Genomic DNA, 22865 nt, shown 5'->3' on the forward strand with positions numbered 1-22865 from the left:
CTTTACTGAAGTCCTTTACCGCCCTTTACTTAATGGACGGTGCGCTATCCCAACGCCCCGCAATATGTAATTTATAATTTCCCGATGATTGTCTTAATTTTATAAAATCTTGTAGTCCCAACTAGTATCTCTGAAAGTCTCAAGTGTCATCTAATTTCTATTCCAAGGTACTATTAATTTCTTCGGAATGCAGTTTTGCTCTTTTTATTGAAAACGAATATAATTTTCTACCAGTCAATAAACATTTAACATAAACATTTCTGAACTACTTTTAATACAGCTGCAATATTATATGTAGTATTCCTTTTTTCCACTAGGTGACTTGACAGCTTGAATCCTCTAAAACCACCTCTTGAGAATTAATGAAGAAAATTTCCACAGCAATGTGGAAACTTCATTCTAATATTTATTCCAGAGAATTATTTATTCTTGAGAATTATTGAAGAAAATTTCCACAGCAATGTGGAAACTTCATTCTAATATTTATTCCAGAGAAAGATGAGAGCAAGATGCGGAATAAGTTAATCTAAGCCAGAAAGCATAGGCATGAAAAAGGTAGACTAGGTAGAATCCTTTTAATTTAAAATTTGCATAAGTTGAAATATGTAGTTTTCTTTTTTATTTAAAAGTTATTAAATACATAAAATATAGAAAAAGTAAACAATTATATCATTTGATTTATAGAAAACAACATCCGTCATTTACTCACTTACATAATTTTTTTAAAATCCAACTATCATAACATCTTATTGAAAAATATTGGCTTTCCATGTGCTTTAACCCGGTTCATATTATTCCATTCATGATCTCTGGCATTATATATTATTGTAGACAACACATTTCTAGTCACTCAAAAAGTAAATCACAAATCTAAATGCTACGAAAGAAATACCTTAAGCAATTTATATATCGAGCATGATATTGAAGATCCCTGCAAAAGAAAAAAATTACCCCTATTAACTTTTAACATTTTCCAAAATATTTATCACAATATCTTACCGAATTACTTGCCACTAAAAATTATGTTATCTATTTTCTACAGAATTCATTTTTAGGTAAAATCATAGCTATTCTATTATATTACGATGTTGATTTTTTTGGTAGATATACAGTATGATAATCACTTGTTTCATTTCTTTGTCTTCAGGATTTTTCCAAAATGTTTGGTCATATCAACCTACATCCATACAGTAAACAACTGTTGAAAAAGAGAACAGTTCTACAAATCTGCTTCTAAATTTATCTGTGGTAACATGAGTTATATATTTTATATCGTATCCTGAATATATAAATGGGATACAAATTTATTTGGATGAAAAATCACCAATTTTAGCAGCTTAATGCTAATAAAACTATCGACTTTCCAATTTTTAGGATAGTTGTTAGTTTGTATAGTTTGCTCCGGATATTCTATTTTTTTCTGATAAGATCCACTGCATCTCGGAAGTGAATATGAATACAAATTGTCGAAAGTGATATGAAAAGAAATAAGTATTCTGAAATGTTTCGTGGAAGAGCATTAAATAATGTTGTATTTCACACCTTCTGGCTTGGTCCAAACACAATTCCGCAATAATAATTTTTTGAATTGCAAAATAGATAGCCCATCAAACAAAGAAGTATATTAATTATTCTTGACCTGGGCATTTACAAAAAAATGTTTAGTTGATTTTTTTTCTCATCTTCTTTGCATCTTCTGCATTTCTAATTTAAATTCCGAATTTTATGGCATGGACCAGTGTTCTGTTAGCATTGACACAAGTGCTGACTATGGTATCCCTTCCGTCTTGGTTTTACCTAACAGAATTTATATTTTCGATAGATTGTAGTACTCTCGATGTTAGTATGGATTTCTCGTAGCCCATTTCAGCTATATATAAATTTATATATATTGAATGGAGTTTGGATAGAGATATATGTACCTGTTTTTTTCAAATTTTGGACTATATGACGAATTTCTTTTATATTTTTGATACTCTATTAAAAAAACACCCTGTAGATAATACTCTATTGTTACTGTGAAATATTTTTAAATTGCAGCAACTAGTAAACTAAATAAATAATTATTCATTCCGATGCCAACACCATTTTAATGTCAACATTTTGTTGTTAATTAAAAAAAAGTGCTTCGAAGGAACATATTTCAGAGTTCTAGAAAATGTGCAACAATATAAACGCCCTCTAAATTTGTACAGGAACTGCAACATTGGACACGCTCCGTGCAAGCCTTCCTTCCTTCATTTAGTCAGTCGCACTTCCAGTGGAGCACTGAGCAGTATTCGCTATGCTGCACTTCAACGGCGGGGCGATCGCAGACGGACGCTAAACAAGTGTAATGTTTTAATTTGCCGGTCGAGATATGACGTCGTCGATACACATACGTCGATAAAATATAAATTTTGTTTGTGCATATAAAAATCTTTATTATTTCAAATTAAAAATGAACGCGTTGGCTGGCATATATTTTCATTCCTCATTCCTGTGCCTGAATCTTGCCTGCATTTTGGTTGTAGTGTTCTTTTTCTTCAGCTTCGAATTGAATCGAAGAGCAAGGAAATTGAGATGCAGCAGCGTAAAATATGGGTTTGGCGGTGGTGATAGTTGAGGAACGCCTCTTAGACTCATGAAAGGCGTACGAATTCAAAACATAATGAATTTATTTAATAGGATCGCAAGTATGGCAAATTTCCTAGCTTCACCTAAACGGTTTGGCATATCAAAAGCGCTAATTGAAGTAAAGTGCTTCTAATGTGGGATTTATTAGTTGCTCGTTGGAACTATAATTTAAACTGCAAATTATTGTGAAACAGCGCAACACTATGAAATTGACATTTTTATTAGCAAATAATTTACTTTAATATCATTCGTCTGTTATGTTAATGTTTGCTTTGCACTCTAAAAATATAAATTAAGGATTGAGTTTTATTCCCAAGCACTTTACAAATACCAATAAAGTGTCAAATAAAGGAGGAATTAAATCATTAATAAGAAGTAAATAATAGATGTTGACATTCGGTATTTGTTTTCTTTGCATGCTCCGAAGAGCAGAGGTATCTATCTCTGAAGTAGATAAAGTAGTTAAACAATAATACGAACTTACCCAAGGTTTTCAACTAAAATTCTAAATTATGATTAAAATTATTATAATGAATCGTACTCTCATAAAGGCAATGTTATGCAGACAGTTATGGTTACGTTAAATAAGAATTTATTGCGTATAATATACAGGGGTAAGCGATTGAAGTGTCTTTATCTTTATTGTGCGAAATTATTTTTTATTGATTCTAGTTACAAAAATTTGTGAAAATAATTAAAATTTTAGAATCCATTCAGTCTAGCTCGATATAGCCATGTTTAGTCTTCACGTTGACTATGGTCTTCAAGTGGTTCAAAAATGAGTTGCATGCTTTACGAATCTGATCTTACGGTATTTTGGTCCATTTCTGACCACTGAACAATGAATTTCTGAAACACATCCACACTGGCATATTTTTTAGCTCTACTTCTAACCTTGCTCATATTGCGAATTCAAAAGCCATTGTGTAGCTGAAATGAAGTATGAAACATGATTTTTTTAACCGTTCTTGGTTCACATGAGCTTTATAAGACCAAGACTGGTGCTGAACGTGTGTTTTGTTAGAACGGCCATGGTCTACGTCCGAAATGTTTGCGTACCCACGACTCTAAAGCAACTTTCAAAACATGAGTCGAATTGACTTTAACTTTGGTTCTCGCATTTCTGATTATCATTTTTACTTTCTTTTTTTTTTATAGAATTATACTGCCTCTTTTAGCTGTGGTTAAAATGTTCTCATCGTTCCATATAATTTTCTAGCTCAAACTTAGCAGGTAGCAGGAGTTTTTTTTATAGGTACGTAGTATATTTTATAAAGGCTTTTTTTTTAGAACCAATCATAAGTAGTTAGTCTTAGTCTTAAATCTACTTAGGTGTACGTTATAAAACTATATTCTATGTAGATAATTTCAAATTTATTATGTATAAAAAGTAATTTTTATATCACAGGGCTCTGCTTAAATATAATTGAACTAAAAAGTATAGAAAGGTATATATTCTATAAATAGATTTTATCTTTTTACAAAAAAAGCACAACTAATTGAAGAGAAAATGAAAGAGAGAGAGAGAGAAAAAAAAAGCAATAAAAATAGCAATAAAATAGGTTTAGTTCTAATTTAAGTATAGATGTAAAAACACATTCAGTGACTAAAGGGATTAAAGCAATTACTCTTACGAATTTATTAGGAATTAAACGTAAAATTGCATAGGTTAATGAAAATGATCATTCTAGTTGAATAGGAGTTACTAATGGATTAACTGGAATAAAATTATCTGGATCACATAATATATAAGAATTTATTAAAGGTAATTGGAGTACAGTATTCATTTGGAAAGCCAATAAAAGTACTCCCACTGTTATACTTCCAATTTATGTCGTATCATTTCTGAAGCGTCATCTTCCTTTTCCATAATCAATCTTTAAAGTACACTGCTATTTAAAATCCCTATCTATCATGCTCTTTTGAATATCACTTATTCCAAAATGTGAAAATGTTTTAAATATTTTAAAAATTTATTGTTTAATATATTTAAAGTTTATATAAAGTGGATTTATGTAAATGAGGTCCATATTAACTAGATTAGTTTTTATAAAAATTATCTCATTAACTGAAAGAAATTTTACTTCATAAAGATATGAAATGAAATTCACATTCATTTTAATTAAATTACCTGATTATTTATTATCAGATATATTTTCTGAATTATTTTATAATTATTTGTAAATAAAAATATTATTTTCTAATACCTTTAGTCTTGTCTAGATTAAAATTTTTTTTTTTTTATTTTAAAGATTATGAACACAAAGTGATGAGTTGTTTGGGTTTAATAATGCCACTGCTCCAATTTTTTTCTTTAATTAAACTTCAAAAACTTTTTATATATATTTACGATTTTCTCAAGGATATTTGTTGTGTAATAATGAAAATCAGTTTTTTGATTTCGAACAATGCTATACATCGTGTCTAGATACTGAATTATGCAATCTCTTTTACAATATTGTCAACAAAAGGGCACTACAAAGTTCAAACAGTAACCCAAATTACATAGATATTTTTAAATGATATAATTTGTATCTATTTTAAATGCGGTGGTAGTGAAGTAATAAAATAAAAATTATTAAAAATTATAGGTCAACATAACCAATTCATATGCTACAGATGACTGTTTGTATATATAAATAAGAAAATGAAACGATGATGATTAGTCCAAAATAAAAAGAAATTAATTTATTTATTTAATATCAATTTTTTTTTGTCGAAACTGACGCATTTTATGGTGTAAAGAAACTATTTAAAAGAATTCTTCTAGTTCAACTAGAAATTAAAAGACAACAACAAAGACATTTAGTTAACTTATTGAAGTTCGGCTGACCACACAACGCTGTTTTGAGTATTACCAAGTACTCATCATCCATGGTTTTAGGAAATATTTCATATATTTTTAATATATTTTTTAAATTAGTTAATAGTCCGTTTATTGTCTGGATATAATTATAATTGGTGTCTGTCAAATTAGAAGCGATCTATTTAATATAATTAAATAATATAAATTAAATAAAATAAATAAAATAAATAAAATAAAATAAAATAAAATAAAATAAAATCAAACAAAATAAAATAAAATAAATTAAAATAAAATAAAATAAAATAAAATAAAATAAAATAAAATAAAATAAAATAAAATAAAATAAATAAAATAAAATAAAATAAAATAAAATAAAATAAAAAAATAAAATAAAATAAAATAAAATAAAATAAAATAAAATAAAATAAAATAAAATAAAATAAAATAAAATAAAATAAAATAAAATAAAAATAAATAAATAAAATATTTTGCTACCCATTAAATCAAATAAAATAATTATCTCAGTAACAAACAACTATATAATCAAATTGTTTCTATATATATATATGCAGTATTTATTTCAATCAATTGGAAACTATGCTACGATCTGTCTGGTATTTAAACTTCTCTATTTATAGTACTTTATGTTACAAATGCAGTACTTTTTGAAATAGATGCAGTTAACGCTTACAATTCATAACTTCTAGAAATTAAAACATCCGGATGTTAGAATCTGACTTTCTCACACACTGAATGTTCTGAGCATGAAGCATGGAAACCAATTCTGGTGATAAATATAAAGCTGAGAATCATCTTATCAGCTATTTTATATTTTGTAGCTGTTGAAAAAATTAACAACTAAATAAAATAATCCAAAGAAGTTAATTTATATAGCCTACCACTTTGATTCAAAATTCGCAAAGAAAATTGATCTGTTCGTACTTCGATTCACTTACCATAAAAAGAACTCGTTGACAGCCTGTAAATTAACTTTGATATCAATTTTTTTTTCTTTACCGAAAGCGACGGGTTAATATGATATAACTATAACTTATAACTATTTTGATTTAGTTGGTTAGTTATGAACAAATAGGTACTTCTAATAAGCTCAGAAAGCCGTTTTAAATCCACAATTCCTCGTCATAAAGGGCAGAAAAAGATTGAACTAGAACCAGCCAGAAGCATTTATAAAGACGAGAGTCTGACCAATACTTATACTGGAAATATCGCTGAGTGTGTTAAAGAAGGGCTCCCTCAAAAACCTAAGCATAGTTCTGACCAGGCCTGGACATAGACACAACAGGTGTTCTCATGTCCTTTCTTCGAGAGTTTACTTTGATATTATTCAAATGAAAACAAAGGAACTAGTTTTCATAAAGCTGAAATAGTGTTCATATGTAGCTCTCAGTACATAGATTATTGAAAAATCTTTTTAATTATAATAGAAATATGTTATAATAAATAATAATAATAATAATGAGACTAAGAATACTGACCAATTAATAGCGAACGAATAGATATCCCATAACTCCAAAGTTGCCAATATTTTTTGTACATCGCAGTTTAAAATGTTTCTTTTATTATATTTTTATCTTAAATTGTGGATCTCATTTTGCATGACAAACTTTTTTTTCCTAAATTTCATGTTATTAATGTTATTTAAACAAGTTATAAATCAGCAGGGCTCCAATCGTAAAACATTTCGATTTAAAGTTTGCAAGTTGCGTGCCTCAACTCTTATTTTCATTACAACAATAAATAACAAATTTTAGTTTTTTGCACGTCGAAAACAGTACAAAAAAATCCAACAAAACCTCATAATTATTATAAAAAAACTTAATATTTAATAGATATTTTTTGGTATCAAAAGTGGGTTATCTATATTCAAAAATGTTATTATTAAGAAACTAATGACGTATTGACTTTTACTTATTTATTTAAAAAAAAAATATTGCTTACAACACTTACAGTCATATCGAATGTGATAGCTGGTAATAGATTCATATTATTAAACAACTTTTTAAAGATATTTTAATTTTTATTAAGTATGTACAATGAAACTACATGAAGTAGCTGACATACTTTCAATGAATTTCATTAATAAAAATCATTAATTCATTAATAGTTCATCAACCATATAGTCATACTTTCAAATGCAGACTTTATTTATCTTCAATGCGCTTCCTGTTGAAGAAACTATCTAACACTAACTATATTAATAAATATCTAATAGACCCAATATATATAATATAATATAATACAAAGGATATATAGATATATGACGCAAATATTTTTTAAAGAGGACGGCCTATCATCTTGGTGACAGTAATAACTTTAATAGCTTAAGACAGAGAATGGACATCCATATCATTTAATCAATTTGAAATTTCATTTAATATATAATTAACAGTAATAATATTTGTTACACTTTGAGACATATATAAGGATATATGAGATCTAAATACTTTAAATATATTTAATCAAAAAATTTGATGACTTAAGCCTCTAAAAAAGATTAGATCATATGATATGTTTATGACTTCATAATTGTTGTGATGACAAAACAAAACCATATTTTCTCATAAATAGGGTATTTTGTCTCAATATGTTTTAATTAAAGAATATAATTTTTTAATCCAAGAAACAAAAAAAAGTATAAAGTAAGGTTTAAGGTAAGGTCTAATATTTGTAAAGAAAAACCAAACTAGCTGTTTCGAGTATTGTCAAGTACTCATCATTAATGGATGGCAATACTCGAAACAGTGTTGTATGATTAGCCAAATTTCCATAAATTTACTAAATTTTTGTTCTTGGCTTTTCTTTGCTATTCGAATTCCTTTAACTTAAAAAAAATAGCTTTTTTGTCATCATACAAAACGTAGCTTTCGGCAAAAATAATTAACTATTATATTATAAATATAATACTATTATTAAGTATTATTTGTAAATAAAAATATTATTTTCTAATACCTTTAGTCTTGTCTAGATTAAAATTTTTTTTTTTTTATTTTAAAGATTATGAACACAAAGTGATGAGTTGTTTGGGTTTAATAATGCCACTGCTCCAATTTTTTTCTTTAATTAAACTTCAAAAACTTTTTATATATATTTACGATTTTCTCAAGGATATTTGTTGTGTAATAATGAAAATCAGTTTTTTGATTTCGAACAATGCTATACATCGTGTCTAGATACTGAATTATGCAATCTCTTTTACAATATTGTCAACAAAAGGGCACTACAAAGTTCAAACAGTAACCCAAATTACATAGATATTTTTAAATGATATAATTTGTATCTATTTTAAATGCGGTGGTAGTGAAGTAATAAAATAAAAATTATTAAAAATTATAGGTCAACATAACCAATTCATATGCTACAGATGACTGTTTGTATATATAAATAAGAAAATGAAACGATGATGATTAGTCCAAAATAAAAAGAAATTAATTTATTTATTTAATATCAATTTTTTTTTGTCGAAACTGACGCATTTTATGGTGTAAAGAAACTATTTAAAAGAATTCTTCTAGTTCAACTAGAAATTAAAAGACAACAACAAAGACATTTAGTTAACTTATTGAAGTTCGGCTGACCACACAACGCTGTTTTGAGTATTACCAAGTACTCATCATCCATGGTTTTAGGAAATATTTCATATATTTTTAATATATTTTTTAAATTAGTTAATAGTCCGTTTATTGTCTGGATATAATTATAATTGGTGTCTGTCAAATTAGAAGCGATCTATTTAATATAATTAAATAATATAATTAAATATATATAAATAAAATAAAAAAATAAAATAAAATAAAATAAAATAAAATAAAAATAAAATAAAATAAAATAAAATAAAATAAAAATAAAATAAAATAAAATAAAATAAAATAAAATAAAATAAAATAAAATAAAATAAAATAAAATGAAATGAAATGAAATAAAATAAAATAAAATAAAATACTACAATAAAATAATAAAAATAAATAAACATAAAATAAAATTAAATAGAAAAAATAAGATCAAATAAAATAAATTTAAAATAAAATAAAATAAGATCAAGTAAAATACAAAACAATAAAATGAAATAAAATAAAATAAAATGAAATAAAAAAAAAGTTGAAATGAAATTAAATAAAATTATATAACATAAAATCAAATAATATAAAGAAATGAAAGGAGTGAAATAAAATAATATTAAATAATATAAAATAAAATGAAATAAAATAATATAAAATAAAATAAATAAACTAAAAATAAAGTCAAATCAAGTAAATTAAAATAAACTAAAATAAACTAAAATAAAGTAAAGTAAAATAAAAAATAAATTATGTTACAAATAAGTACGAGTTTATAAGTAAGATAATTTAAGACTGACTGCACAATTGACCCCTCTTTTTCTTTTTCTTCAATGGAAGTTAATAAAAATGTGTTGTTGTGATTCACTACTATTCAAAAAAATCATAGTGTTTCTTTTTATATAAAACCATCAATTTCATTACTTTTATTTCGTATGTAAATTTTCTCATTTATTTTGACCTGTGCATATATTTTGAGTAATAATTATCTTTTCTTTGGAACGTAAACTGTCCACGGCCACTTTTATCAGCATACAGACTTTGGTGATATAATTAGCGATAGAACTTTATTTTTATTTTGTATATTCGCAGCATACTTGCTGGAGATATATAATCTTTAACCAATTTTAAAGTTTATTTTTACCTTAATTTTATATATAACATAATAACATAAAAATGGGTGAACATTTTCTTTTTTATTCTTAGTTTAGTTGTTTTTGTTATTTTATTTTTATATACTTATTTATTTATGTATATATTTATGAAATTCTGTTTACTTTGAAGTTTATGTGGTAGCTATGAAACTTTTAAAATAGCATAAAAATTTGCGCAATGTACTGGAAAATCTCACTTTCATGCTCGCTAAAGGTTAGAATGTGCTATTTTAGTACTAATCGCATACCTGACCATGAAATACATTCCAAAGGATAAACGGTTTGTAGCAATTTTCACAGAATTTAAACGCACTTTAATGGCTAGTAAAGAATTTTATGCGTCAAAAGTTCCATAAAAACGAATAATAAAAAACACACGGAAATGTTTTCATCTGATATGAAAATATAATTTGTTCATTTTAAATGTCAACGAATGCATAATATATGTATATAGTTATGCACTGAAATATTTATATATATATATATATATATATAGAGGAAACACCCGAAACAGTAAAAGTAAATTCAGTATTTAAAGTTAAGGAAAATGTCAAAGGTGCAATGCATTTAAACTCTTTTGCAAATAAGGAACTAACGTTCCCCCATACTATGCCAAATGCCAAAGTGTGAACGCAGTTAAGTCATCAAATGCGAACAGTGACATAAATGCTTTGTTTTCCGACTTTATTGCCATATTGCCATATGGCAACTGGAAGATAAAATCGACGAAATATGATAAGGATATGGTTAAATATGAAATTGAATTGAACTTTTATGAATTTGTTATTTATTTCAAAGGCATTGAAGTTGAGATTATATTTTTAAAATTTTTATTGCACATATCTGCGTTTTATTTTAGCTGCAGGATATGTCGTTTGTGTTTAGCATACAAAATATGGCATTAAATAAACCACTTGTTAGGCATAAAGAGAGTTAGGAAGGAAGCAAACAGAACCAAAAAGTAAACATATTTTGTGATGTCAAAGATATGCATAGCAAACTCTTAAGTGTTTGAACAAAAAGATGCTTTCACTTGCCAAAATCAAAAATGTCATAGTGACATTATCAAAGAATTTAAATTAAATGAAGTTTTTTTGGTCCGGAAGTTTGGATTCAAAATCATGTATAATGGGCGTGATATCGCTGCTGTCTTTGCATATATTGAAAAATAATCTGCAAAAAGACTTTTGGTAGCGAATAAGAACAAAACTGAGTACATATCAGTTCCTCTGCCTGAGAGGATAAGAACCGCTACACATTTACAAAATAAAAACGCAAAAAAAACGCGTACCATGAGCTACATTAGATTATATTGAGCAGTGCACATTAAATATAACATAGCAGTGCATTTTGCTATGAGCTACATTAGATCGTATTTAGCAGTGCACACTAGTCAATAGTGTGCAAGAGCGTTTTTTTTGCCACAATTGTAGAATTAACTTTAAAGCGTTATTGCGATTTACCGGCTGTACAAAGTAAACGCATTGCCTATTTCTCAAAAAGATCTAGAAACTTAGAAATCTTAGAAGATTTACCATGAGATACATTAAATCATATTGAGCAGAGCACACTAGTCAATAGTGTAAAAGAGCGTTTTTTTTTGTCACAAATGTACAACGGGCTTGAAAGCGTTATTGCGGTTTACCAACTTTACAAAGCAAAGGCATAGTCTGTTTCTCAAACAGATCTAGAAACTTAGAAATCTTAGAAGATTTACCATTAGATACATTATATCATATTGAGCAGTGCACACTAGTCAATAGTGTGCAAGAGCGTTTTTTTATCACAAATGTACAACGGACTTGAAAGCGTTGTCGCGTCTGAATGTCTTTTGTCCTATTCGAACCGAATAGAGCACAAAAAATCTACAATAATCGCACTGTTCGGACCCATGAAGTCATAATTCTAGAATAACCGAATGCAGCTGACTGCAGCTATATAATTGAACTTTAACTGTTCGTTAAAAAGTTGTTCTAATTGAAAAACAACAACATAGTATATTCTCGCAAAAATCTTCAAAATAATTTACTTATGTAAATAATTAAATCATACATTGAAAATATCATTAGTTTTCAACAGGTTTTTATAGGCGTTACATTGAATAGTCAATTATTTCATCAATTTGATGTATATAGATTGACTAACTGAGAAATTTGATTCGTAACCATCGGACAGACAGACATACAAACAGATATACATCGCTAAGAAATATATTATTCAAGAATGGTTCTAACCAGCTTTATTCTCTTTTTGGTCATTACCGTAAAAACATCGTATGCAGACAGTCAAATCACAATTGTCACTTTTATACTGTTACTATATGTTCTAATTGGACTCTTTTTGATTATGCCAAAATTTCAAAGGGAATTTATTTTATCTGAATATTAATACAAAATATACATATTTGCTACTAAAAGGCATAAAGCCTGACTTTAATTAGTGACTAACGCCTCGTGCCTCGTGACTGTAACAAAATTTTATTTGCATTTTCTTTCTGGCTCCCAATATTAAATTTTTAATTTCCATAAAATACAACAAAGTCATATATGTTGTCACCATAACTGTCTGCATAACATGGCCTTAACCCAATTCTGATCAAATATATGTTTTTGTTATAATGTTATTATAATATTATTGTTATATTGTTATAACTTTCAATGCATAATGGTGGAAACATACTGTATTTGAAGGAACGATATGTCTGTACTGCTTTTGTCATATTATATTTATGCTTTCTGATGCTCACTGCCTCACAAAATCCTTGATAAACTTAATATTCAACATATATTATACTACGACGCATCAAAAATATATTAGCACCCTGTATCTTATGAAATAAAAACTTTGTTTGCATTATTTTAATTTCTTAGGGCGCACAGAAGTTTGTTGAGTTTGAATAAAAAATAAGACATTAAAATTTTTCGACGTGATATGAAAATTGAGTGGAAAATGCGCAGATTTTTTTGCCTGCAGAAAAACAGTTGAACTGGAAAGTTTCATATAACATAATTTATAACACTTAAATCATTAAATTTAAATTTATATGAATTAGATTTAAAATACACAATAAATATCAATATTGCATATAGAAGACCCAAAAGTACTAAAACTGTGATTGCAGTTATATTTTTAAATTGCCGAAGTTCTTTAAATTTATTACGAGAAGTTAGAAAGTATGCATTAGTAGGTATATAAGACTAATATTTATTTTATTTCATTTATTCTTATTTTCAGTAACGTAACCAGAATCTTGCTAATAGGTTAGTAATAAAATATGAAAAAAAATTTAACACAATAGTGTAGGCTTCGTTACCTTCAGTCTATGTGGTAAATAAACGGATATATCACTATGATATCTCTCTATACATGCCACTGGTTATAGATTATATAGCGAATTTCGTACCAAATGAGTTGAAAATTACCAATGAAAGTAAATGATAATAACGATAGGTTCAACAAGATTATCAATTATAAAACGAGTTCCTCTGAACAGTATAAAATACCGACAAATTTTTTATATTTCAAGAACATAACTATTGAAGTACATGAATTTAGTTTGAAATATACAATACATTCATAACAACATCTACACCTATTTTGTGAACCTATTTCAGTTAGAAACACCAAAAATCGCAAAATTCGAGCGTTATTGTAGAAGCTCAATAAATCATGAATAAAGATAGTAATATTTTTTAAATTTTAAGATTTAGATTTAGATTTAGTAAGGTTAAGTGGTTGAAACAGGATTTAAGAGTAAAAGTGTACTCTATGGTGGAATTTTATATCCGCGACTACTTAACAGAATAGAACATCAGTAAGTTGAATCAGAAGATAACAACTTGATTGGTTAAGAACCGGAAATGATATTTTATTTCGGGAAAAACACATCTGCAAGGAATTTGAGTTAAAAAAAAATTTTATTGTAAAACCTATAATATTGGACCTCTCCTGCTCAACATATGTTAATGCCTTTGCATGCTCTTCTAATGTTGAGTCTATTATCGCTTCATTTGAGAAGAACTAATGGCAGACAAAATCAGAAAATTACAAGAGATAATGTGATAATTGAATTGCTTATATTGATTGATATTTCATTGGAATGTTTTGAAAGGAAGAAAGGAAAGAAGGAAGGAAAGACCATTATAAATCGTTCGATATATATATAAGATATGAAATTGTTTTTCTTGGAAACCTAAACTGTCGGGTACTTTAGCTTGAAAAACGAAACGTCTATTACTGATATTTTAGCAATAATAATGTTATTGAGTAGTGTATAAAAGTAGCCATAAATCTAGAAATAAGTGTACCCGAAAAATAAAAAACTTTAGCTTAAGAAAAAATGAAAGAAGGTGAAAATAAAAACAGTTAATAATAAACTATGAAACGAAACGTTCTCTTAAATATGTAGCGATTAGTCTAGGAATAATTAAATCCATTTATACAATAAAGTTTATCTTAGGAAAATAAGAAATTAGGTGGATATCAACAGTTATGAGTTAGTGATAAGTGATAAAAAAATCGATTCAATCGAATATTTTATGTATTATTACTAGTTCTACATAAGATCAAAGTTTTCTAAAGATTCCCTAGCAGCTCTTAATAATACTAATACCATTTTTGGTACGCTTAATACAGGTACCAGTGCATAACGACATTAACGGAAATTGCAGTGCATTTTTTGATGAAATTTCTTATCTATACATATTACGAATCTTCCTTAAGGACTAAGCAGAAGCGATATCGAAATACCTATCGCTATTTGTAAACTGTTTTAAACGAATAACATACCTCAACGGATCAGCTGGTCCATAGCGATAGCACTTTCCAGTTTTACCTTTAGGCTAGTATGATCAAAACTAGATAGAAAAAAGTAAAGAATCTACTTGGTCTAGCAAGAGAGGACAATTCTATGCTTGTGGCTTCTATAATCTATAATCGGTTACTGGTTATGAATACGCTATGATTATGATTTAATAAATACGCTCTTAAACTGAAACACGATTTTAGAGTAAAACTATACTCTATGGAAGGGATTTTTATACTCGCGGCTGTGTCTTAATTGTGGGAATTTTGAATATGAGGGGTGGAACATTTATTTTGCATCTACCCAGCTTTTGTTGAAATGAATACAATTTTCTTCGGCAATTATATCTTCAGCTATCTAAGTAAATTATTTCTGAAAAACACTATCCAACGAGATTTCAGCTACCTCTCAAGCTTGTATGACCGAAACTTGATAGAAAAAAATAAAGAATTTACTTGGCCTACCAAGAAAGGACATTTCCATGCTTATGGCTTGTATGATTGATCATTGTTTATTAGATGGGCACGCATTTAAACTAAAACACGACTTTAAAGTAAAACTACAGACAATGGATGGGGAATTTATACTGACGATTGTTTCTCAGTTGTAGAAATTGTGAAGATGATGAGAAAGAAAATTAGGAGAATTACCAAACAGTGTGAAATTTCTTTTGCAGTTTTTGCTAAAATGAACACGAACTTCTCCAACAATTACATATTTAGTTTTGATATGGAAATGCCAAGCGCTGACATTGAACACATCGTGCATTTTATAAGTGTTTCATGAAAGTTTAAAAATTAATCAGAACTTAAAGTTCTGTGTTAAGTGGTGATATTGGAATGGAGCTGTAAAACCTGTTAGATTGATCTGACTTAAAATAACCTAACATAATGTATTAATATAATTAATATTATTATAATTATATAATTAAAAATGTTAATTTATGTCAATTTTTTTTTATTTTATGTTAAATTATGAATTTATGTTAATTTCGTTTTATGACAAAAAGAAACTATTTATAAATTATAGGGTTCGAACAGTTATGAAGAAACAACAACAAAAATTTAAACTAATTTATTAAAATTTGGCTGACCTTATAACGTATTTTCGCGTATTGCCAAGTACTCATCAACAGTGATCTTACGATATTATCGAATTTTTATTTACTTAGTTTATGGTCCGTATATAATTTATTCCGTAAACCTTGGCTACTTGTAGAAAAAGAAGTTTAGTCAGCTTTCTCATTTGACAGGCACGAGTTCTAGGCGTGGCATTTGGAGTTCAACAAATTATATACGTACTATGAACTAATTAACTAGAAATTCGTATGTTTTCTAAGATCACTGTTGATGTGTACTTTGCCATACTCGAAACTGTGTTGTATGGTCAGCCAAATTTCAATAAATTAATTAAAATTTTTGTTGTTGTTTCTTCAATACTGTTTGAACCATCACAATTATATTATATTTTTATCTTATATATTATTTATATTATAATTACAAAATTATATTCTATATGGATATGAATGCCATCTTTAAGCTGTAATAATTTATATTTTCGGTGAAATGCCACTAAATTTATTAAAGCAATCAAATTAAATCGCGTCAAAATTTCAACGCCTTTCATCAAAAACCGCAATTTTTCAAAAGCATTTACTTCTCTCCTCATAAGGAATTATAGCTGAAAAATGTAAAACTCATTGCGGCGAAATGAAGTCAATTTCACGTTTTACATTGTGAAAACATAAACAAACGCCCACTTAGATTATTTTATGAAAAGTTTATTTTGGTTCATTGATAAAAACGTATGAAAGATAATAATAAAGGAAATATGTAGGCCTAAACAGGATTCCAAACTGCAGTGAACATATTTTCGTTTCACATTTTTTTGTCCTTAAATTATTTTCACATTTTTCATCGTTAATTTTGCTCCTTTTTTAATTGAGCTCCTTTGGGTGTTTTAAATTTGTCTGAACTGTGGCTAAAAAGCATTTTTATGCTTAAACGCTCCAATACGCACTCCTAATGGAACGTACGTACCCATGTGTGCAGTGTGTGTGTGCGTCTCCATTTTGAAAATGAAAATCAAAATCCTTACGTACGCATTTGCGTGGGCGTTTGTACACAAAACGTCACAAGGAGCAACAGGAGCAAATAGAAAGGAACAAAATTTCGTCAAACGTAAATTTCGTTTTTCGTTAATTTATTTATAAAACATGCAAGATAACCCAATCCGCACATGCGAGTGTATATTCGCACATACAGCATATAACATACTCTTCGTACGTATGTAGATAGAGGCGATATACTATATAGGGGCTTATCAACTATAGCACAAAGTGAAAATGATACTTAAAAATTCAAAGCAAAGAGTTAAGCATTTAACTCACCTGCACTGTTGGTTTGCACCATTTTTTCTTTCCGCATTCAATTAACAGAAAAAAAGAAATTCCGCACGAAAATTTATTGCTTTCCCATGAAAAATGTGTAATTTAGTAATTTTCACTTAAAATCAACAATATTTTCCCACAAAGTTGCTTGTGAATTTTTAATGTAAGCAAATTTAATAAAATGTATACTATATACAAAAGAAAAGTCACTTAAATATTTAATGAATCTGACAACTTGACTTTCTGCTGAAAACACGTCCGAACCGAGGGAACTCAAAACCAAAACTGAAAACGTTGGTCTGACAGTCTGAACTGATAAACTCAAGCTCATGTAAGCAAATTGTTGCTCTCTAAAAATCACGTTTCAAAAACACTAACATTTTTAGCTGGTGACAATGCAATGAGGGTTGAAACAATAAAACATTTGTCTCCCCCATTCACAATTGTATGCTTATCACCCCCAACTCCCTAAAATTTTGGCAAGCATCAAGTGGTATTGCTCAAGCACCCGTATTTGGGTAGGTTATGTTTGTGTATTTTCTTTATTGTTTATAGCGCGATAGTTAAATATGAGTACTATCCTCTCTGCTTTAACAAAATTTGCACTCATTTACAAAAAAATCTCAAAATTCACAATAGTCAATGCAGTGGCGTTACATTTATATTGAAGTAGACTCCTTTTCAATTTATTTTAACGAAATGATTTTGTAAACTTAATTTAATCTTTACCATAAAGAGTAGAGTTGATAAGTTTTGCACTTTCAAGTCCTCATCATGCTTTTCTTTTTATTATCAAATCATGTTAGCAGCACACTTATGGCGCTCAGTTGCAGTTCACTTGAAACTCTTTTTTTGTTTATTTTTTTTTTTTGGTATCGAACCTGCACGAAAAATCTTCTAAAGATACAAATGGCCCATACCATTGGCATCTCCGATTCATACACGACTCATTGAGTCATATATTTTGTGTAGTATCTACGAATCTTATAGTGTCTCTAATTATTTGGTCAAGACTCTCAATTTTATCTGAACAAAACTAACAGTACAGATTACTTGCCAGTCTGAAACGTTATAAGTATTCTCAGAAGCATCCATATCCCATAAGAAACTGCGTTAATTGAAATCCCAAGTTTAATCCAAATCCAAACTTTTTATATTTAGAATTAGCGAGTGCGTCTATTTTGATATTTGTGGAACGATACCACCGTTGGTGCTTTTCATTAAGGTATTTGTCTCTTATTTCCAAATAAGAATCTGACAAAAATTGCTCATTTTCAGTAATTTGTAGACGGGACCATAAGAAAAAACTATCTCTGGCCGCGAACCCCTCAAAATCTATTGGCATACTTCCAGCCAATACTCCCGCAACATCGTCTGATATTGTACGGTAAGCACAGCATATGCGTAAGTTTGACATTTTATGTGCACTTTTAATTACGCGTGAATAAAATTTTATAGTTACAGAAGAAATATCAAATCTCTTCTGAATAATGACGTTGATTGAAATCAGAACTATATAGTTACACCCCCAACGTATGCAACGATCTATTGAACCACTCAGTTCAAAAATTGAATTTTCATTCGTCTCAGTTTAATTGTGTAGTTGAGATGAATTAAGAATGAAATGTATGTTATACCTTGAGATTAAATTTTACAGTTGAACTAAATAGTTCAAACTATCAGTTAATAATGTATGTGTGTGACTGGCCACCTTTACAACATTCTCGTTGTGATAAGTATGATAATAATGGAAATTACGTTCCCACGTGACTTGGCAATTTTATGCATAATTTTAGCAGACATCCGAAGTAAACACTTTTACTATTGAAAATTCAAAGAATTCTGTTCTTTTACAAAAAAAAGCTGGTACATCTTATGATGTCAAAACCATCGCAAAAGTAATCAATCAATGCCTTATATAAAAGTATTTACTAGTATTAATATACATATATTATTTACATACATCATCATACATCATCATATTACCTACATCTTCCTATAGGATTATATTTCCAATATCTTCGTATGGGATGATATTTCCTATATCATTCTATAGGATGATATTTTCTGTATCATCTTAAAAGCAATAACAAAAACTATGAAGCCACATTATTTATTGTAGCTCCCTGTATAAGTAAATCATAAATCTCGTCTTATAAATAATATTTAATCTTAAACAGGAATTTATTGTAATTGATATTTTCTATAGAGTAAATTTTGAAAATGAAAATAAATGAAATTAAGTAATGCTGTAATAGTTCTAGAATCTAAATTGAAAGATCTATGAAAAAGATTCGATAAGAACGACAAGATTCCGGGTAATGTGAATCCATTAAATTACGTTGCAAAAGTACTCTATTGCAAGCTCATTCTAAAACAACATGATTTACTCAATTAATATATGAACTCAAGTGGTACGTTTGGTTGGTTGGTTAAGAACAGTGACAGGTCAAATATTTTTTGACATTGTATACTTCCACTACGTGAGATATCTTGGTTTGATATACTTTATGAAATCGATACTTAACAGAACTGACTTAAATTAGGCTAACTTTGAAGAGCGTGTGTTGATGTTAGATAGAGAGTTGAACTAATTATCATCTCCAATACTAGAACTATCTATCTACAAATTACAAATAAAAATTAAATTTTTAACAAAATTAGCAGCTGGTGGTTTCAGTATATTTGATATTTACAAGAACTGTTGATCAAAAATTCTAATCAGGTGTCATTAACTAAACTACATTAGTGTCTTCTGTCAAAAGAGTTCCTTCCCTTTGACCAGATCATTATGCATTTTTCAATGTTTTGGTTTTTTATATCTACTTTGATATTCTGTATACTTTATTAGAAAAATATATGGACAAATGCTAGTGGTTGTCCATCTCAAGGAAAACGGCTTCAGTTAGGCCATAATAAGTGAATCCATTTTAATATTCTGTATACTTTATAAGAAAAATATATGGAAAAATGCTAGTGGTTGTCCATCTCATGGAAAACGGCTTCAGTTAGGCTATAATAAGTGGATCGATCCATCTTAATATTCTGTATACTTTATAAGAAAAATATATGGAAAAATGCTAGTGGTTGTCCATCTCATGGAAAACGGCTTCAGTTAGGCTATAATAAGTGGATCGATCCATCTTAATATTCTGTATACTTTATAAGAAAAATATATGGAAAAATGCTAGCGGTTGTCCATCTCATGGAAAACGGCTTCAGTTAGGCTATAATAAGTGGATCCATCTTGATACAACAAGAAGTTTTAAAAATGACAGATAATTACAATAAAGTATTGTCTTTCTTTTAATCTAAGCTTATTATAAAATCTCTAAATAAGAAGAGTAGATATTTTTGTAGAAACAGTTATACATTTATTTATTTGTTTGGTATATGTTTACAGTTTTCTAAAATGTTTTGCATATATTTTTTATATTTCATATATTTCAACCAACTAATTACATAGATTCTTTTTTTAACTCATGAGTATGTATGTATGTATTTTTGAATACCTTTTTTGAACTGTTAGAAATTGCACATTATATATAAATATATGTATTTACCATTTGCGAGTATACAAATTGTTAAAATATAAAAAAATTAATTAATTAATTAATTTGCAATTAATAAATATAATTTTTGTTTTAATTTTTGTATAAAAAAATAAAAATATTTTGAAAATTTCTTAACTGTATATAAATAACAATATGTAAAAAATATATGTTTATGTACTTATGTACTTTAACAAGCCAACAAAATATACAAATAATTAACGTTATAAGACTTAATTTTAAGGTACATATTTTAGTTTTTTTTATGCAATAATATGCAACAATATATATTCTGGTTATTTCATTCACTTTAATTTTTGTAAATATGTAATTCATATGTATATATATATATATATTTTTTTTTTGCTATAAATAACATTATACATAATTTTTGCACATAGACACGCAACATATATGTATATATAGAGATTTGTATTTAATTGCCTTTCAGGTATATACGTTTTATGTAGTTTTATATAGTATATATAAATTCTGAGACATTTGTAAATAAATTTTTGTATGCATTCTGGAGTTATATATTTTATATATATATGTATGTATATAAATTCATTTATAACTGTATATATATAATGAATTTGCATCTATAAAAAGCAACAAAGACACACAATATTTACTAAACAATAACAATTTATATATATGTAACGATATATAGATTTATATATTATATTTATATATTATTTTATATAATATATATCGTATTTGTTTTTTCTCAAATAATATTTTAATGTTTATAAAATTAATAAATTATAATTTTAATAGAATACTAAAAAACTAAACGAAAGAAATTAAAGTGTCATTTGTAGCAATTTTTTTTTTTTTTGAAACTTTATTAGAAACCTTTAATCGCTCGAAACTTTAATACAAATAATAACATTCATAAAAATATTGATATAATTATTTCCATTGTATTATTATTAAGAAATCAAATAATTTTTTAAAATAATTTTATTTCAACAAAGGACTAGTTTAATTTTAACTAACAAGATTCTATAATAAAGGAGTTTTTTAAATTAATTTAAGTAAATACCAAAAAGATTTTTATAAATATATAAAAAAAATTAATATATAAATAATCAAATAATTTATATTAAAATAATAATTTTAAAACTATAAGATTAAAATATAACAAATATTAATATAAATTTAAAATAAATTTAAAATAAATTTAAATAAATTTAATAAATTTAAAATAATTAAAGATTTGAAACTTTCAAAATTTTTATTAAATTAACAATAATTCAATAAATAAAGAAAATATTATTAACTTGTATTTAAAAATTGTTTTCATGTTAACAAGTTCATTATCTATTTTCAAGTGATCAATTTATAATTTTTAATATTATATTATATATTACATTATTGTAATAATTATTAATATAAATTAAAATTATAGATTTAATTAGCTAAAGGTAAAAATGTTTGAAAAATTAATAATATTAAAAATAATTGTTATAAATTATTAAATCAATAAAATAACAAAATCGGTTTGTTAATTAATTATAATATTTTATAATAATTATAAAATAATAACAATAATAAACTAAATAATATAATAAAAATTTTAAAATTATTACATTGTTATATTATAATAGTAATTAATATAAATTAAAACTATGGAACTGATTAATTAATTTCAAAAAATTAATAATATTAATTGAAAATCAATTATTTATTTTAATAAAACAAATATTAATAATGTCAGATATTAATGAAAAAAATATTATTAATCAATTTTCCTTTTTATACATAATATTATTTATTAATTTATATATTAACTCCTTTTGGGTTTTTTTGATTAATTATTATAAATACTAAAAACTTTTTTATTCAAATATAAAAATAAAATAAATAATAGAATACAAATAATAATTAAAAATTTTAATATTAGAATATTGTAATAATTATTAATATAAATTAAAATTGTAGACTTAATTAATAAAAGTTTAGAA

This window comes from Teleopsis dalmanni, chromosome 1 (genome assembly GCF_002237135.1).
Source record: "Teleopsis dalmanni isolate 2A chromosome 1, ASM223713v2, whole genome shotgun sequence".
NCBI classification, from domain to species: Eukaryota; Metazoa; Arthropoda; class Insecta; order Diptera; family Diopsidae; genus Teleopsis; species Teleopsis dalmanni.